The sequence below is a fragment of the Solanum stenotomum genome, chromosome 6 (genome assembly GCF_019186545.1).
Source record: "Solanum stenotomum isolate F172 chromosome 6, ASM1918654v1, whole genome shotgun sequence".
Lineage (NCBI taxonomy): Eukaryota > Viridiplantae > Streptophyta > Magnoliopsida > Solanales > Solanaceae > Solanum > Solanum stenotomum.
Window position 1 is genome coordinate 10,889,449 of NC_064287.1, and position 7,969 is coordinate 10,897,417.

Here is a 7,969-nt window from a genome sequence, read left to right on the forward strand (position 1 = left end):
GAAATGCTAGGAAGATATCAAAGTAACCCTAGAATTGCTCACTGGAAAGCTGCAAATAAAGTCTTAAGGTACCGAAAGGAACGAAGGATTACATGCTCATGTATAGGAGATCCAATCACTTAGAAGTTACTGGATACTCGAATTCAGATTTTGCTGGATGCGTTGACACTAGAAAGTCCACATTTGGTTACTTGTTCCTATTAGCTGAATGAGCAATATCGTGGAAGAGTGCTAAGCAATCTGCAATTGCTACATCCACAATGAAAGCAGAATTTGTGGCATGTTATGAAGCCACAATTTATGCATTATGGCTGCGAAACTTCATTTCAGGACTTGGGGTTGTCGACACCATTACCATGACGCTGAAAATTTATTGTGATAATACTACAACAGTATTCTTCTCCAAGAACGATAAGTATTCCAAAGGTGCCAAACATATGGAATTAAAGTACTTTACTATCAAGGAGGAAGTTCAGAAACAAAGAGTGTTACTTGAGAATATTAGAATTGATCTTATGATAGCAGATCCGTTAACAAAAGGCTTACAACCAAAGACGTTTAAAGAACATGTTCAAAGAATGGGTCTTGGTTGTACTTATGATTGATACATTTATGATTTTTTTACACTCTGAGCTCAAATTATGTGTTTCTGATATACATTAATGAATTTCTTGTTTCTCATAATGGTGTATACATTATTGTTTTGAGATATTACAAGATAAGTCTCTATGAGACATTATTGTGCACCATAATGTTATATGTTTTTATAGCTTATGAACCTAGTATGATGAGTTCCTAATGTAGTAGTATATGGAAGGAAGTATGTAGCTTAAAATTTATGTACAACCGCCATAACTCGCATTAGTAGTTTGTTATATTGTGGTATGTATGATGGACATTATAGAAGAGATTTATTATATGCGCCACTAATGTTTATGAAATATTAATGTTATATGGTCATTGGGCCAAGTGGGAGAATGTAAGAATTATTATTAATTATTATTAATGATTTCTTACTTATGTCCCAAGTTTACTTGTAACCCAAGTAATACCATAAATAATATTTAATAAGGAATAGATCTCGTCCGTACATTGGTTACTTGATGGACGTACCAGATTAAGTCATAACCTCTATAAATTGGTCCTCCCTCCACCCATTAGGGTTACCACATATACTCTACATTAATTCCATCGCTGACGGTTGTGGTAACATAAGGCTAGGGCAAGGAGGTAGAAACCAATTTACGATTAACGTTTCCACTTCTCTCTGTGATAATGTCTTCTGCATCATGTATGTGCCTCTAACATTCTCTATGTAAGATTATTGTGTTCAAGATCCTGAAAGTATTTAATCTTAACACAAGATGGCTGGAAATGGTTATTGAACATTTGCAACTTGCCTACTAATTGCCATGTGTTTGTCTCACAAACAGAGATCTTGCATCTCACAAAAACTGGTGAAGTTCTCCTTCTAGGGTGTATGAATTTGGTTAGCATATATATTATCCTAAACGACAACAATTTGTTACAGTATTGCAAGAGCGTTTTTTCTTAGCTTCAATATGTTTGGATACTTTGCATTTTTTTAAACCTACTCTCAAGCGCAAGAGGAAGCAACCAATTATCCAGGAACACATCGCGTGATTAACTTATTTTTTTGCATGATTATCTTATTGGTTTTCTTCTCATTTTGTATTCAACACTCAAAGAATATATGAGTTTCTCGATTTAAAAACCGAGTTTTGATTTATACCATGATTCAAACTCATGATGTATGCCTAATCCACCCACACACGTTACAATCTTATTTATGTCCATCTTACTTGTTATAAATGTACATTGCCTAGCACATTACTATAATACTACTCGCGAAAATGGTCTGTGTCAGCACGGCCCAATAATATATATATATATATATATTTAGTCAAATTTTAGAAACTAAAATAATGACCACATTGAATTGTGCTAAATCAATTATTAGGTTTCTTTAATTAAAACTATAGGTTGGATAGATTTTCATTTTATAAAAATAAATTATAAAATATTAATAAAATTGACCATTAGTATTTCATATAATTATTTAATGAAAAAGATATATTATACGATTTTTTTTTCTTAATTTGCTAAAATGAACAAGTGTAAGAGAAAATATTTTAATATAAGATTTAAATTAAAAAAACAATTATACATGTTATTAATTATAATTAATTGATATGAATTGATTTCACATAAAAATCCCAACAAATTGGAGGATAACATTTTCATCGATTCGTATTATTGGTTCTATTCCTTATTTATTTATTTCCACAAATTACTTTCTCAATATAACTTTGAAGTATATATTCCCTCAATTTTATTTGTCACATTTATCTATTAAGGATATAATGATTAACATGATTATTTTTTTCACAAAATACTCCTATTAATTAATATTTAATATTAGGTGTTGAAAAATAATTTTAAAAATAAGTAATTAATATTAAAAATAAAATATAAGAAAATAATTGTCCTCACTTGGCATTTTAATAATAACAAGTAAAAATAAGATCTATCTTTTAATAATGAATAACTAAAAATTAACACACAAAATAATATTTAACTTATGCCCAATACATAAAAATAGTGTGCTTCTATTCGCCAAACAAATTTTAAAATATTCTATAAAGACTAATGGAACCCATCCTATCTTCAGCTTCCATGAAATTGTAGGGGTATGCTTTATAATTAAGTGATAAAAGGATGGACATTTTTAGAGCTCTTGATGGAGTCCAATTAATAAAGCATAAAAGATAACTCGGTTAAGCAACTTTATTTTGTAAAACTTTGTAAAGACTTTAATATTCTCAAACTTTTATTTAATACTCATAAACTGACATGTTGAAGCTCTCTTTTCTACTATAAAACAAGCTATTTCTCAATTATATGTGAATAATTAACAACTGACATACTGGCAGGTGTACTTTTTAGAAAAGTGCTTTTGAAAAAAAAACAATTCTTGTTTCGCTAATTCATTTGAAAAGTGTTTTTGATAAAAAAAAAAAAATTGTTTAGCTAATCTTTTTTTAAAATGCTTTCAAAAGTCAAATTATGAAAAAAGGCAACTATCAATGTACTTTTAATATTAAGACTATTTTATAGAGACAAACTTTTTTAAATATCTATTATAATTTTTATTTTATTTTTTAAAAATTATAATTTACATGTTTAAATTTTCAATCAATATTATACCTTTTTTGGGAGGCTGAAATCTTTAATTGTTATTTTTGTCTTCTTTTTCCTAATTTTTTTGAAAAAATATTGTTGTTACCTTTTTCTTGTCCTACAAAAAACTACATAAAATATATAAAATAATAATATATAAACGTACATAAAATATAAAATTTATTATCTAAAATAAAAAAAATTCTTTAATGAAATTTAACCAAATTTATGAAATATACAAATTAATTAAAGAGAAATATCTTGGTAAATATGTATAGATGAAAAGAATATTTTAGTCTTGAGAAAAAAAATTGTTTCTGCTTCTACTTTCAGAAATTTTTAGCTTCTTCCCAACAACAAAAAAACTGTTTATGCTTTCATTTATAAACACTTGTACTGATTTGCCAAACACTTTATTTTTCAACAAAAGTATTTTTTTTTCTCAAAATAAGTATTTCTAGCCTCCCAATAGTAATGTCAAACAGGCTCTAAGTCTTATTTCAGTTTAACACATTAATTCATAATTAAGTGTTTCAATTAGACTCTTTTAACTAGGAATTCAAATAGATAAATTTTGAATGTCATATTAACTCAATTTCAAAGACGCGTCTTAATAAATAAAACAATTTCTTTTCAATGTCGTCTTCAATTGAAAAAAAAAAAACTTTTCTTTTCTCTTAATAAAAAAGTCTCATGTGTCACAATGCTTAATACTTTATCATGTACCACCTAATTTTATTTCCTCACTACTTTTAAACAAGACATGATAGATACTATGTTGCCTACACTAATCTCTCTATGTAACCACTCTTTAAGTCTTTATCTAAATCACAATTTCCACAATAAAGCCAAAGAAGACATCGATGTATTGCGACCATTTTGTTAGAACAATGGAATTTATTCACTTAACGGGCACTGTAACAAAAACAATTTTAGCGGTAATAAATATGCATATTAACAAAGAGTATAAAGTCTTTACCAACATTAGTTAATTGTCATTGGATCCAATGTCGCAATAGGTTTTAGGGACATTTCAAAGAGTGCTAATTGCCTCTAAATATACATATTTAGCGGTAATTAAACTATTTTTGTTAATTAATTGCCGCCAAAGATTACTTTGATGTAGTGGAAGAAGATTTTGAGAAGAAACTCATGTGAGAAAGTAGGAATTTGTAAGTTGCATTGTAAAGTTCACCTTCTTTGTAACAACACTTTCCTAATGCCTACAAATTTCTCTTGAATATGCAGTTTACTTGCAAAGTATAAACGTGAATACAAGTAATTTTGGAGAGATCAATAATAAACTTCATAAGACCAAGAGTTTGGTACATGATCAGCATAAACATGGAGTAAATATTTCAAAAGGTCATTCAACTTTGAGGAATTATGTTGTAAAGTAATTCAACTTTATTTTATATCAATAAAATCACTTAACTTTGAATATTTCTTTTATAAAATTGCTCAGTCAAACTTACCATATAAAATAATTTTACAAGATAAAGTTGAGTGATTTTATTGAAACAAACAAAGTTCAATCATGCATAACCAACTATTAAATAAGTAATTTTGGATCGATCAACTCTCGTTGAAAGTAATTATTTCAACTATGTTACCACCTTTAACCAATGAGCTAGACTATAATCGAAATGGTCCTATGGATGTCCTTAGACCTTAATGACTGAAGTCCTTTAATGCAAATCACCATATATGCAAACCTTTAAATGGACTTGGCTATATAAAGATCAGACATTTTTATGTTAAATAATTGAGTCCAAGATTTCTTGATACCATAACATTTCACTATCAACAACATAAAAGTACCCAACGCAACAAATACGATGATGCCACATTGGATCTAGTAAAGGTATCTTTTTCATATACCTCATCTTAATGAAACCAGATAAGGCTCATAATAGCCAATAACCCAATGAATTTGACCTATATACTTCATATAATTTTCTAAATAGGCGTTCGATTGACCACCCTTCACTACATGTGGCTACACCATTATCCCCTAGAGGGATAGAGACAAAAAAAAAAAAATTAGGTAGAGAGATTAAAAACACATAGAATGTCTAAGTCCAACCAACAACAATTAAACTCAGAACTCACATTATAATTTAGTAACATATTATAATATACTAATTTAAGAGTGAAGGGTTAAAAACACATTTCGTTGCCTTCACATATGATTTTAACCTCACAGGATTCTGGTACATTCAACAAATTAGATCAATTCAGAAATGACAAAATAAAATTTAGTACAAGACCAAGAGTTTGTTACGTAAAAATGTTTCAATCAAATATTAAAGAAGTGATTTTGGAGATATTAAACTCTCCGTGAAAGTAATTACACGAAAGGTGTTACTATATTCATAAAATGAATGAAACCAATCAAACCATAATTGAATTGGTCCTTTGGATGTCCTGAATGACCTAAAATACCCTCCTTCGTCTAAAGTGTAGACGTCAAATAGTACATCACCATACGGAAACCTATAAATCGATTTGGTTGAATCAAGTCCGATAAAGTTAATTTTAAATAACTGAATCCAAGATTTCTTGACGCCATAGTCTTTCATTGCCCACAACATAAAAGTAGTATCCACCCCACAAATCCTTCTCCAAGAGGAAGATTAAACACAAAGCATTCCTTCCAATACTGAAACGCTACATTATTTGATGACAAGGTTGGGAGGCCGCCGATTATAGCACATTTGATCTGGAAATGGTATCTCTATAAGTGTCTGATTTGAAATACTTAATGAAACCACAAGAAAACAGCAAGGAAGCCAATGAAATGCTCCATGTACATATACCATACAGGTACCAAAGCTATCCCTACATGGGCAAAACAACTTAGGTGTCTTGATACAAACTTTTCTCCAAGAAGCACTTTTTAGGGCAAGAATTCCACAGTGTGGGTCTACAGGGGTTAGTTTCATGTCATCGTGAATTGTAAGTACCACGTAGTTTGATCGTATCCCAATGCAAAAATGGAATTGAATATTCCAAATTCCGGAGGGGGAAGTAGTATTGATTCTCTTGTAGAGGGGTTCCACAATAGAAGCTGATAATTAGAACGACTAGAAACCCCGATAAGAACCAAGCCATCACAAGAACCAAAGAGTATGTGACTCTTTGGAGGGAGATCATCAAGTTTTTGTACATCATCAAGGGAGGATAGAGAAGAAGTAGAATAGAAGTTATTTTTCCTATTGAGGTTGCAATGGTCAAGTAGAAATTTTGTGGAATCGGCATGATGGCATTGATGCTTCATCTTAAAGTAAGGATCAAATGTTATATCCCAAGATTTTGCAACACATTTGAATCGGAAAAGATATCGCACGGGTAACTAAGGATCTCCATCATCAAGTCTTGTTGAAAAAAATTGATCCCTAGACCAAAAAATAAATAAATATATATATAAGATAAATAAAAAACAACAATTAAACTGAATCACAAGTAGTGAATCACCTGAGAATGAGCAACAATATAAATCTCTGCAACGCTCTTCTCTGCAGTTTAATTTTCAAAAAAATAAAATTAGCCAGCTTCATCCAACCAACTAGTACAGAGTATAATAAAATTAGAAGAATGGATACCTTGGCAAGTATGAAGTGATTTCTTCTGATTGAACTTTTTGGTATCGCTAATCCGAGTGGTATTTGCATTGAATTTCTTCTTTTTCTTTTGTTGGCATCTGGAAACATCGCTAATCTGATTCCCTTTTCTGGTATTTGCATTGGATATCTTCTTCTTCATCGATGAACAGAAAAAAAAACCTACAGGGCAAGGCTACGGTGGCGGCAACGGAGTAGGGTTTTGCAAAGCTTAAATGTGGTGACTGAAGATGGTGTTGGGCCAAGTTTGGAGATTGGGCTAATTCGAGCAAAAGGGAAAGGGAGCCCACTCAATTGAGAGAGTTACTTTTCAATAAATATAGATTTACAGTTTTCTTTTTAAAATAGTCAAACGTCATAGGAGACGTACACTAATCATTCAATATAATTTGTCAAAAGTTATAAAAACTATATACTAATTATATGATATAACTTATTTATGCATGAATTATACACTGATTATATAGTATGATACACTCCAAAAGCTTTATATAGCTTAATTATACATGAAGTATACATTAACGAATGGAAGAAGAAGCAATAGCCAATTCGGTCAATTTTGGTAATTTTTACAAATTGAGCCAACTTTTGAATTATGCAAAGGGTGGAGTGATATTTTGCATAATTTGTCCGATTAACAAAGGCAAACCCCACAAATCCAGTAATTTAAGGGCATTGATAGTTTCAATAATTATATATTTTGTTTGAGTTACCTCTAGATACAACGTATTTGCTTCTATCTAGCGAATGTATCTCGTTATCTCACGAAGCATCTTTTTAGCTATAATTACGTGTGCCTCTCTCCTATCTTCCTCTCTCTCACACACCTCTCTCCTCTCTTATACATATACAAATACAAATTATACATATACAATTATATGATAGATATACAAATATAATTTGCCTCTATCTGCTCTCTTCCTTCTCTCACTCGCCTCTCTCATCCCTCTCCCAATATACATATGTATACCAGTTACGTATATACAATTATTTAACATATATGCATACACAATTCGACAAATATACCAATACAATTCACCCTTTTCCACTCTCTCGCTCACCTCTCTCCTCTCTTTCCCAATTTCACTCGTCTCTCTCCTCCCTCGCCCAATCTCTCTTGCCTATCTCCTCCCTCCAACATGTAG

At 30.6% G+C, this 7,969-nt stretch overlaps 1 long non-coding RNA gene across 1 annotated transcript; it reads right to left on the reverse strand.

Moving 5' to 3' along the window:
- Positions 1-5,491: 5,491 nt before the first annotated feature.
- On the reverse strand, positions 5,492-6,958 carry LOC125867906 (uncharacterized). Its single transcript, XR_007446690.1, has 3 exons — positions 6,807-6,958; positions 6,679-6,719; positions 5,492-5,923 (listed from the first exon to the last, which is right to left on the reverse strand). It is a non-coding gene; the product is annotated as an uncharacterized LOC125867906 (long non-coding RNA).
- Between the last annotated feature and the right edge of the window lie 1,011 nt (positions 6,959-7,969).